General features: G+C 38.4%; 1 protein-coding gene across 1 annotated transcript in view; it reads left to right on the top strand.

Moving 5' to 3' along the window:
- Positions 1 to 986: 986 nt before the first annotated feature.
- LOC124287109 (myosin-11-like) overlaps positions 987 to 13457 on the top strand; it is a 67542-nt gene continuing 55071 nt past the window's right edge. The window contains exon 1 of the mRNA XM_046723592.1: positions 987 to 1398. The gene's annotated coding sequence lies outside the window, so the exon portion shown is untranslated. The remainder of the gene's footprint in view (positions 1399 to 13457) is intronic.

The following is a 13457-nucleotide window of genomic DNA, read 5'->3' on the forward strand; positions in this document are numbered from 1 at the left end:
TCAGTCAGTTATTTACTGACCTGTCACATTGCTGACCTTTGATGCCGGACTCGGAAATATTCCGGCTGTATGGCGGCGGTCTGTAAATTATCGAGTCTAAACAAGACAATCCAGTGAATGACATAATGAGCATCTATCTACACAACTGGGATACAATGACATGTGTCAACCAAGCCTAACTACTTGATCCCATGAGTCCCCTGTAAGGACAAGCATGGGTTGCTGAAGACCAATTCTAACCTGGATCTTCACCCGTGAGATTTTTACTGACCTCCCTCACATTGCTGATATGCTGATTTCCTGTTTTTGTTTGATTTTCAATGTTATGGGAAAAAATCACCACTTATTAATAGAATCCAAAGACAAATTACAATCCCAGCCTAAATAACAGTTACAATATCGATGAAATCTCAGTGTTTTGAACCAGATTCAACCAACACATAACAGGGCATAAAAATACACTCTACAGAAGTGTGAAAAAACGTCAATATATCATGTATAATATATGATCAAATCTGTCCCAGACTGTTATGATCTTGGTCTGTTGGAGTGAGTGAGTGAGCGAGTATGGTCTTACTCCGCTTTTAGCAATATTCACCAATATCACAGCGGGGGACACCAGAATTATTTGGCTTCAAACGTTGTACCCATGCGTACAAAATTGATGACACTCTCTCTGTCCCCCAAGTACATTGACGTTGCGCTGAGGCCGCTTTGTAAATGGGCACCAAGGTGATCAGATTTAGTTTATTGGTGAATTGAACGTTGTCAATCTCTGCGACATGGATCCTAGCTCACAATTACAGTCACTGGATTTGCTGATTCAGAGTTGATTATTTACTGGCCATCATGAATATTTTAAAACCGTTTTCAATACTGAACGATAAAGGGGATACTCCAAACAAAGCATTCTGCCAATTACTATCGGAAGAATTTCTCATCGGGACTTGAACCAACAGAGGATATTTGGCAGATTTCCAACACGCACCTGCTTACAAGAATAGAGTAGCCTCCCTTCACCTTTTCCCCGGAAAGGTTCTGCAGATTGACGTAAAATACAAAAAACTCATCAAAGTTTTTCTACACTTTAGTATCACATATTAAGCCTTTTTTAAAAAAAGATAATGATTTATCACGATCAAATAAACTATTAACGCGCCACAGAAAATTTATCGACGGTGGCGCTGGGATCTGTGACGTCATACAACAACAAGGGTTTGTTTGAAAATGGCTGCCTCCATGGCCTGAGGAACCCTCTTGCACTAAGGTTTTCGATAAAAATGGCCTGTGATCAGGAAGGATATTTTTCGTGATGGTTTACTGTGATGAAATAACGTGACTGGATGTAGAAGATAGTGCGCTATTGTCATGGCAGATATAGGGAACCAGAAAACATCGGTAAGTCGCCTTTCAGTCGGGCGTGACTGTCAAATGCTTGTCTGATCATGACTTGAAAGTGAAGACCGACTGGCCAAATTTCATTGTCATGATCTGTCTTGTTAAAGCGCATTTATTTGGTACCAGTTTTCTTCAACGAATGCCTTATAGCCTTAAGGAGTTCTAATTGAAATGCCTGCAAAAGAAATTCTGAAGAAAAAATTGCAAGATAGCAATTACCTGGAGACCTAGTTTTATCAATCAATATTTTTGAACTGGATGAATTAGAAAGTAATCTTATAACGTACACAAACCTTATTAAGAAAAGTGTGACCATTGTAATTTTTCAAGATATGCCATGTTGCAATAATATCTTTCTAGTCCATGCATATAATGGACCGTTCATAATTTATGGCTTGGGGAGGTGGGGGTAATATTTGAAGGGGTCACCCATTTTGTTCTGGGGTTGGGGGTGGTCATCAATTTTGTACACGCGTGTATTAGGGGGTCATCAATTTTGTACATAAAATATTTAAAAATCAGGCTTACAAAACATGGGGAGGGGGGTAATCGATTTTGTACATGACATGCAGAGGGGGGTCACTTACTTTGTACATAAATTTTAGGGGGGGTGTCAGTCACATTGTACATGCTTCTCCATAAAAATCATCATCATCCCCCCTAGCCATAAATTATGAACGATCAATGATCAGTATTGGTTATGAATACGTTCACCAACATTATTCATCCTAGGATCCAAAGGCAAATGATCGGTGATAACATTCACCGTCTTTACAAAACTAATCCTGATGATCAAGGAGGCATGAGAGATCAGTGAAACATAAAAAATATACAATCGGCAAGGCTGCCCGACTGTCCCTATTCATTTACATAGCATTCCAAAATTAGTAAGGAGAAAAATGCTGTTGTCAACATTATCAAATTATTATCAAATTTTTATTTGAAAAAATTAAGGCTTCCTGTGCTCAGTAATTAGTAACAGATATGTTGATTCCACATCAGTCTTTTACTAATCAAGTATTAACATTTTTGGGAAGAAGAAATTGCAAATGGAAAAATCAGATTTTTTGAACATGGTGAAATACAGTTCATGAGATACACAGAGAAAAATAGCCAATGATTGCTATCAGTGACTGACTGTTTGATCACGTGTTCACTAAACAAGTGCAATCTGGATGTCTGTTGTGTGAGGTACATGGAGTAATAAAAACCTGATAAATACAAGATAATATACATGACATAATCGTAAGAATCCCTACTGTCACTTTCGGACATTGTTCATATCCTTTATCATGGGAAAATTTCATGAATATTGTCAATATGTCTGCAAGTGGAACCAGGCTCCAGTTTTGTTCTGTGCATTGTAATTAGTACCATGCAAGACTCGGAAAGGTTATCACAAATTGCTTGATTTTACACATTAAATTGTTTGTTTGTTTGTCTGTTTATTCACTTTTTTGTGTATTTATTGTGTGTGTGCTAGCAGACCGATGTTTTGAATCAACAAACTAGGACTGTCAATCAGCATGATTAGAATAAGCAGTGTCTACCTTTCTTTAAAACCAGAATGAATTTTATACAAAATCGCATTTAGAAGGTGGTCAAATGTGACATATGTTATATTTGAGATTACACTTTCTCAGTAACTTTTTGTGCGGGCGATAAGGTGCCTGATTCTGAAGGTGAGGGTTCAAATCACGGATGGGACTCAAGCTGACAAAAGTACTAGAATCTGTACTTTACTGAGGAACTATAATCCCAATTACTGGCAAACAAGGATAAGTTAAGCATCAACCTGACAATTGACCCGTATTAGCATGTATGAGTGCCCCCACTGGTGCTTGCCATTGTTAGCGAAGGGGCCCCAGGTTGTCCGTGATCAAGTGTAGTGCGACTTGCTACACCAACGTGAGAGTCTTTAAAAATAATGAGCAAGGCGTGTGCAGCTACGCGCGGAATCAATTTCAGCGTCATACACGTGCACTAGCCTACATCTGCTCTACGACCTTTCACAAACCAAATGGGTTTGCTCATTGCCGTGCACTGCCTACTTCTCGTAAACGAGTTTTCTGCTCCCGGTCCAACTTATCCTTGTTTGCCAGTACATTTATATTGATGTACTTCCAGAATCTTCATAGTTCTCTGACCGATGTTGTAATTCTGTTATCATTTCACAAATAATCCATGCAGACGGTTTGACCATATTTACTGCTGAACATGTCAAATTTCATGGTCCTGATAAGATAAGACATGGCCATCCATATTAACACAACGACATGGTATGGCTTCAAAAGTATCAAACACAGTGTTTATTAAAGGACTGGAATTTTTCAATCACTCTTAAACCTGACTTATATTTTCACTTTGAATGGTAAATTTTGTACGGATCCCTTGGGATGCGGGGGCCGCAGTGCAAAGCAGTCTTGGTGCTAAAACTGTCGTAACATTACGTCAAAGTGAAGAAGTTACGATAGTTGTAGTGCAATGATAGTTTTATGAAACAGGACCCAGTTTATTTTGAGACGGTATTTTACGTAACATGTTAACAAGTTAAAGGTACATGATTTTTTAACTTTGGTATTTTACGCAACATGTAAAACAAGTTAAAGGTACATGATTTTTTAACTTTAGTATTTTGCGTAACATGTAAAACAAGTTGAAGGTACATGATTTTTAAACTTTAGTTCAAACAGTATATGTCATCTCCTTGACCCGAATGTCTACATTTATACCAACCTTTGAATGTTTAACAATGGCCCATATCCACACGTTTAATGCGGACAGCCCCAATGCACAACAAAGATCCTTGTGTACAGCCATGTGATAAATTACTCTTAATCCTATCAACAAAGTGCTGGCGTGCAGTATCTAGTCTCAGAGGGGTCAGTTTCAGGAACTGAGACTCTTCAGCAGTAACCTGACACTGTGCCCATATCTCTTCTATTGGGTCTATTCTTAGAGATGGTTGATTGGTTCTTGTTTAATGCTGCTCTCAGCAATATTCCAACTATATTGCATAGGTCTGTAAATATTCGAGTCTTGACCAGAGAATCCAGTGATCGACAGCATGAGCATTGATATGTGCAAATGGGATATTATGACATGTGTCAACCAGGTCAGCAAGCCTGACCACCCTTATTCGCCTCTTACGACAAGCACATGCTGAGATGAAAGGAAGCTTCCTTATGCTTAGGTCTTAGGTCTGTTTTTCAATATTATCCCACCCAAATCTGTTCAAAATACAATTCATGAGAATACAGAAACAGTGGCAAATGATTATTATCACGAAAAATGCCAAACAACATTTGATCCAATCAACTGAAATCTGTGTGTCTGTTGTTTGAGACACCTGGGCCCCGTTCCACAAAGCGATCGTAGCCCTAAGATGATCGTAACTCCCATACTTTAACATAGACTTACGACTGTTGTAGAATAGGTCTTCAGCAACCCATGTGCTTGCCATAAAAAGGCGACTATCTTGTCGTAAGAGGCGACTAACGGGATCGGGTGGTCAGTTTCGCTGACTTGGTTGTCACATGTTGTTCCCAATTGCGCAGATTGATGCTCATGCTGTTGATCACTGGATTGTCTGGTCCAGACTCGATTATTTACAGATCGCCGCCATATAGCTGGAATATTGCTGAGTGCGGCGTAAAACTAAACTCACTCACTCACTCACTGAGATGATTGTAACTCCTATACTTTAACATAGACTTACGACTGTCGTAGCGCTGAGATGATCGTAACTCCCATACTTTAACATAGACTTACGACTGTCGTAGCGCTGAGATGATCGTAACTCCCATACTTTAACATAGACTTACGACTGTCTTAGCGCTGAGATGATCGTAACTCCCATACTTTAACATAGACTTACGACTGTCGTAGCGCTGAGATGATCGTAACTCCCATACTTTAACATAGACTTACGACTGTCGTAGCGCTGAGATGATCGTAACTCCCATACTTTAACATAGACTTACGACTGTCGTAGCGCTGAGATGATTGTAACTCCTATACTTTAACATAGACTTACGACTGTCGTAGCGCTGAGATGATCGTAACTCCCATACTTTAACATAGACTTACGACTGTCGTAGCGCTGAGATGATCGTAACTCCCATACTTTAACATAGACTTACGACTGTCTTATCGCTGAGATGATCGTAACTCCCATACTTTAACATAGACTTACGACTGTCGTAGCGCTAAGATGATCGTAACTCCCATACTTTAACATAGACTTACGACTGTCCTAGCGCTAAGATGATCGTAACTCCCATACTTAAACATAGACTTACGTCGTAGCGCTAAGATGATTGTAACTCCCATACTTTAACATAGACTTACGACTGTAGTAGCGGTAAGATGATCGTAACTCCCATACTTTAACATAGACTTACGACTGTCGTAGCGTTACGATCGCTTTGAGGAACGGGGCCCTGGAGTGTTAACATGGTAAATATCAGATGATATACTGGTACATGACATATGAAACGAAACAGGGATGTGATTTACAAAATGTTTACATTTTATGTTTATCAGTATGTCTTGTATCAACAGACGAAGAAATATTAGTCATTGCCCACTGTGAATCATAACCTTGTGGTTAAAGCGTTTGCTCGTCTAGCCACATGGGTACAATGTGTGAAGACAATTTCTGGTGTTCCCCGCAGTGATATTGCTGGAATATTGCTAAAAGCAGCATAAAAACAAACTCACTCACTCATTCATTCACAATACTGAGAGGCTAATATATATCTGGATCGCTGTGACCTGAACACTTCGTTTTCAGATAGTTTTCATCTTGACCTTGAAAACATAAGGATTGATAACTCAAGGCCCCATGTTTGTTTGTTTGTTGTTTAAAGCTGCACTCAACACTATTCCAATATGATGGTGGTGTGTAAGACAATCCAGTGATCAACAGCATGAGTATCTATCTACACAGTTGGGATACGATACAGTTGTAACTTGTATGAAACAAGTCAGTGAGTCTGACCACCCGATCCCATTGGTTGCATCTTATGGCAATCATTGGCTGCTGAAGATCAATTCTAACCCATATATTGACGGGTCTCAAAGCCCCCAGACATTTACTGTTATCAGACTATATATGGTGGCTTGAAAATGTGCTAGTTTTTAAGTCTATTTAATTTACAGAATGTAATTAAAGTTGCTTACATTTATTGGTGTTAGACAATGGTAGCATGAAAATTTGTTGAAGTTTGGGGATATTTATTTTCCAGTATGTAATTAAATTTACTTTGGACTGCACATTTCGGTGTAAAAACATTGTGATAAATCTCACATTCCTCTCATGTGAATAAGAATGTTTATATCAGGCTAGATGATAAGGTAGGCAATAGAAGACATGTAAGAATGTGTCATTGATTTTATATACAGATTGGCCCATCCCTTGACAGAGCTTGAAGGAAATCAATGCTAAAGTTATTGCCGTTGGCACATTTCACACGTTATTGATCAGTGTTATATCACTCCTGAGTCATGCACCTGTACAGATTACGTTATCTGGCACAAACAAAATCAACAAAACTTTATCTGGACAAGCACTACAATGGAAATTCTAGTGTGTCATCTTATGGTTACACAGTAGAGCACACACATTCGGATCTCGGTAGGTGTGACAACCTTGGTCCCTAATGAGTGTCCTATTTTTATCCCATTCAACAATGTTTTAAAAGAGAATAAGGAGAATAACATTTTTTTACGAAATGTTAATGTTTTTGAAAAATTGTCATTAGTATTATATCAATGGCATGCTGTCAAATAAATATTTAACATGTCAAATAATCAGTTAAAAAGGTTTATCTCCAGTGACGTGCAGTCTTAACACAAGCTTTAATTTAATTTTTTTTATACTTCCAAGTCGAACAAAATTCTTAAGATCATTTTCATTAGATTTTATTGATAATTCAAGACTATTTTTAGCTTTCATATACTCGACTGAACAGAGGCTGCAATCTGGAGGGCAGCTTGAGACTGATAGGAAAATGTTTTGGGGATTGGGTGTTCCAGATTTTTCCCCGAAAAAATGTATTTAAGAGTTTTGGATTGAAAGTTTAAGAATAATTCTCATGGAAATAAAGTACTTCCATGGAGGCATATTTAATTTGAAAGTGCTGAATTTGTACATGTGTAATTATTTAAAGTATTTAAAAAATATTGTTACAAATTTGTGTCAGCATGTTCAAAGAGCATTTGTCTCCCCCAACAATCAATCATATCATTGTTCCAAGGCAATTGATAAATCATCTGAAAAGCAGTTTTATGCTGTCAAATTTATTTAGCCATGTTTCCACAGGGTTCAAATCTCTTATATTTCTGTTTTAGTAAGTACTGTGCTTGTGGAATATTTGTAAAATCAGCATAATTTGTCCCACTTACTCCTGAGTTGAATCATGCTGGTCCACAGGGTTAATGCATTCCCCTCACATAAGCCTGTTAGCTTTCAGAAATTTGACAAAGAGGAGCATTTATTTAAGCCATACACTTTTATTTTATTTTATATGAGTTTATCGTCAGGGATCGAGCAGTATTGAACAGTCTTTGTTCAAACATTCATGAAGCTAAGTAGTTTGGGGCTAGAGGTACATGTATTAATCCCTTCTTCTCTCCTGTATTCTGAAGATACATATCTGTAAAGTACACAAGATAATATGGACTGACAGTGTCATATAAACCTTTGATCTGTGACTGTCAGGGGCACTAGTAAATTGGTTACTTACACTACAGACTGGTATGAAAGTTCATGAGACATGTTGATCAGAGTGTACAGCTTTTTACTATGATTACAAGTTGTCAAATAGGAAGATTTGTGGGGAGTAAACGATTATTTTGTTCAGATTTTTAAAATGCTTGACAAGAGAGGTTGTATGTTGTGTTGGTACTGGTCTTGACACTGCTGTGAAATTGACACTTCCTTCCCTTCCAAAGTTGGCCATGTACATTTTTGTCTCTTCTGATGATGAAGAAGACAAAGAGGTTCTGTTAAAATCTCATAGAAACAAGATTATCATATCCAATCCTTATCAAATATCATGAAAACATAGGAACAAGATTTAACCTCGCTTACAAAACTAAGGGGGCGGTGGGGTAGCCTAGTGGTTAAAGCGTTTGCACATCATGCCAAAGCAATGGGTTCGAGTCCCCACATGTTACAATGTGTGAAGCCCATATCTGGTGTCCCCCGCTGTGACATTTTGCTTCAATATTGCTAAAAGCGGGGTAAAACCCAACTCACTTGCTCACTACAAAATTCAATGTCCGGACGACCACCAGAAACTCATTTCATTTGTCCCAACAAGAAATTTGAGGTTCTGCTAAGGTATTGAATGGTAAACATACTGTGAGATGTAAAACCAAGTTTACAACAGGAGCTTTATATTTCTTGTCAGGAATTTAGTACAGATAATTAGATATTATCATGTTTCCCTCGGGATGTAATATACATTATTTTTCGTGTTCATTTTACATTCGCGCGAACTGTGTAAACATTTCTGTGTCGCTTTAAACCCCAAGGACAGTTTTCAATTATTTTGAAGGTTAACAAAGGCTCAGCATTAAATCTTTATTGGCTTAGGTTCATAGTAAACTATATTATTACCCTGACCTAACACACTACAAAAGGTCAGTGTCATTGTTCATGTCCCCTACATGTACTGCAAACTGTCACACTCATGGTATAAATATTCGCAATGCCTTCCCGATCCTGTCAGCTCATATTTAACTCTGGACTGACAATATAAACCAAGGTAGATCGGAGGAATGGAATTGTTTTGACAACCGACTTGGAATGGAATGTGTACCAGTGAATGATACTGGGAGATATTGAATGGTCGGTGAAGTGTTTGAATAACTTTTCCAGGAATAAGATTAACTTTCTATCAGTGGGTCTATAGACAGGGGGCTGAAATGGCCTGGCCTCGGAATAAATGGTTTTGTTATGATTTAGTATGGGGCATGTTTTATGTATTATATACAGAGTTTCAGGCATGTCCACAAGGGACTTGAGCTCAATATTCATTCTGATAACATTGGCATGTACATACTTGTTCACCAAATATTTGGCTTCCTAACCAGAGTCTGTTGTCATCATGTCTATGATATTAGGATTTATGTCAGATATAAGTAAAAATAGTGAAATCTATTCATAGGGGAAACTATTTGAGGCTTGGTAATTTTCACAATTGCGATTGTATTGCAGGGTCTTTTATTGATTGGTTTTCTATGACTGAGAATGATTGTTCAAGCTTGAGAATGATACAGAGTAAATTCAGATTGTCAGGCCAAAAAGTGATGCATCATAGAAATGTGCAAATGCTTATTTTTTCTGCAAAATCGCTAAAACATTTAAGGAAAATCATGATTATGAAATCTTAAAGTGAATATCCAACATGCCAAAATATGGACCACTCAACCTGATTAAATTAAGAAATAAAAGCAACAACAAAATTTAATGCTCAAATTGGCATTTGTGTTTTTCCCAAGTAAACAGTCAAAGCATTATGTGTTTAATCAGTACAAGGATCTGTCCCTTGTCCAAGACAGACTTAATTAAAACAGATGTAAATTAGAATCCCGAGCCAACATTTTGTGCTTGACAGGAGTATTTCAGGGTGTCCAGATTATATTTCAGGGTGTCTTAATCCAGATCTTGTAGTGTGAAGGGAATGTCATAAAATGTTTCTATTCACTCCTCTGAAATTCTGAAATTCAGATTTCTGATAAACCTGTAACACACCTGTGTTTCAAATTAACCAATAATTATGCCCGTTACCACGGTTACTGCGTGATCATGGGTATATAGCAGGTGCTTGTTATCATGCTTACATATGTTAAACTCAATGACCCTCAGGTCACCCTCCCGATGTGCAAACATTGGTCCATGATATGGTCTTGTTCCGTGACATTTGACAGACCATTAACATATTTCTGCTAATTTGCAGCCCCAGGAAGTTTGATTGAAGTCTTACTTGTCTGCTAAACATGTTTAATTATGTTGGTTAGTCAAGGACAAACAATGTCTCAGTGTACAGTGATACCTATTACAGTATCTACGCCTTGGCACTTATTGCAGTGTCTAGGCCTGGGAACCAAACATCTATAAGGCATTTAACATCAAGGACTGGGTTGAGACTGGGCACCTGGTACAATAATAGCTGTTTTACATTAATCACAAGTCACAAATAACAGATGACTTATTTAATCCAAGAATTTGTATTGGTCCTTTTTTACATGTTCTGATTAGACTATGTTCATCATAATATCATGGGATAATAATTCATACAAAATTCATTATTCATTATTACCACTACAAGCAATATATTAGGATTCAGATATTAGGAAAATATAAATATAGAATATTAGTAATAGCTTAGAGAAAGACTCCAGTCAAAAGTTGTAAAACTCATCTCACAGACATACTATTGAAAAAGGTATAAATTACGGCTACACAATTTCACAGATATCCAAGATAGAATCCTAGCCTAGGGTATCACGGACTCAAGCTGTTAGCAACCCTTTCAGTAATTCAGAGTTATGACCAGACAATTAAATGAACTGCTTTCACAAAATAAACATGTCATCATCTATATTACAAAACTTTAAGCAAACACCAATTAAGGGTCATAAAGACATGGCCCAGAGTAAACACATCAGATTAGGGTCGTTGAGATCTAGTCCAGGGTAGGCATCCAAGCATCCAGTAAAAGTGCCATCGAGATTAGTGCCAGTTAAACTAGGATTAACAGGATTAAGAGTAATTGCCCTGTCTGGTCATTGAAGGACACACCCCATTTTGTATATTCTGTATTTGATAGGCTAATGAAGGTTACTCCCGTTTTTGTATCAGTGAACCAATCGTAATCTCTTTATTGTTTTAATTATAGATAAAAAGTCCCTAACTGCATTTGTCCAGCAGTAGGGTTTAGACTCCCAACACAGGTCAGCTCTAGCCCTCAGCCCAGAGGGTTGTACCGACTCTCTGTGGCTACCCCATGTTACTCCGTTCTTGTAAATAAAAGTGTGATTAGCTTCTTGTGACTTCGGACTCTTTTGCTGAGTTAATTCCCCCAAGCAGACCAGCACGCCAGTTAGATAAGGTGTTTCACCGGAACCATCACTTGGACCCAAGACCCTTATCATAATAATAAACTGGGGACCTTGTTCTTGCCATTTTTACACTCCAACCCGTGATATTCAGTAAACCCCAAGGCAATGAACAGGAGCTGGGGGGTCAGGTTCGCTAACTTGGTTGACACATGTCATCATATCCCGTAGATCGATGCTCATGCTGGTTATCACTGGGTTTTCTGGTCTACAATCGAATTTTTACAGACATATAGCTGGAATATTGCTGAGTGCGATGTTAAACTAAACTAAACTCACTCACTCACTCACTCATGGGTTACATACTCGTAAACAACCTGTTACCACGGAATCCCCCCTGTCCAGTAATGGGCACATAATTTCTACCCCAGAATCTCCCATTGGTAGACAAGCAATGGGTATCTAGATCCTATTATACCCTGAACACCCACAAGGTGACAAGGATTAGTCACTTGGGACCAATCTCACCCAAAGAAGCCCCACACAGTGACCAGCATATGCCACTCGGGACTAATTCAATCCTAAACCCAACATGGCTTCTAAGGATGTTAAAATGTAAACTGACACTTATCCTTATAGTCTGTTTGCAGTGAAAACGTACCGGTGAATTGCACTTTAAACAAAAATGTAAATCGAATAAAGTGAAATTAAGATTGCGAATCCTCATAATTCTACCTTGCCAATTGAACATTCAAATCTTAGATTTTTATTCCACTTAGGAAAAAAGTTGTTTAACAAACGATCATAGTTTCAAATCGCTTATATTGGTTTGTATTACAAGGGGGTAAGAGCAGTAGTTGGAACAGTGAAACAAATGCACGTGCGGTACGTGATGAGCATCAACTTAGACCAACCCTCCTTGTTCTCGGTGTTTCATTTAATGTGCATAAGTGAAATTCATCGGTACGTTTTCACCGCAAACAGACTATAAGTCACCTGTAACCTGCTGTATAGCCTTGCTCCAAGGTGGTACTGAGTGCTAAGCCCATGGATGTATAGTAATTCTATCCTTTAAAGAGGCAAGTCTAGATAAGTCTAGGACACACGGCATGTTGATAATATCCATGTGGGTGTTCCAATGCAAATCCGGATTTCAGAAGTCTCTAAGGATGCCAGTCTGTTATTTCTTTTAAGAAATATTCATTTAAACTATTCATTATTACCTTGGAGACTGGTTCTAGTCTACCTGCTGTATTACAAGGGAAAGAAACCTTTCAGCATTGCCCACTAGACCACAGGACCAGTGAGTGGACAAAAAATTAGTGGTCCTGTCTGTACTTGACTGGTCCAAAATAACAATCGTAGATTCAGGGGAAAAATTCACTGGGCACCAGGACCACTGCAAACTTATCATTCAGTGGTCCTGATGAGTTTTTACTAGCCAGGGACCACAGGTCACCAGCATATATTTCGTACACTGTACTACAGGTCAGCTTGTGTGTCCCTATCCAGCTCAGTGCGACCAAGCCTGTGATATCTTGTTTACAGTAATTACTGAATCGTAAACAAGCCTTTCAGGGTCTACTCACTCAGGGTGACAAAAAGCCTAATGGAGGCACACACCATACAATGTATGTTTATGTGTGAGAGAGCCCAGTATAGTCTCCTGTGGTCATGTCCAGGGTATATTATGGATAAATACTGGCGGAGATCAGTGGGCAGTAGTTGTCTTCTTTGTGGGAACTTTCTTTCAACTTTCACAACTGTATTCGTGACATATTGATTTCCTTGATTAAGTTGTGTTGGGGCTTGTGTGGAGATCGTATCAGTTGGTGGAGTGGACATGGGGTGGATTTCTGGTTTTGAGTTTAAACTTGGAGAGTGGAAAGGTGACATTCTCTGGATATTTGGGCTGCAAGAACTGACAAACTTCATGTTGGGGCAAAGGATCAAGAATTAATGTTTCTGAAAACTTGGATTTTGGGTTT

This window comes from Haliotis rubra, unplaced genomic scaffold, assembly GCF_003918875.1.
Source record: "Haliotis rubra isolate DU_JTF1 unplaced genomic scaffold, ASM391887v1 Scf4, whole genome shotgun sequence".
Lineage (NCBI taxonomy): Eukaryota > Metazoa > Mollusca > Gastropoda > Lepetellida > Haliotidae > Haliotis > Haliotis rubra.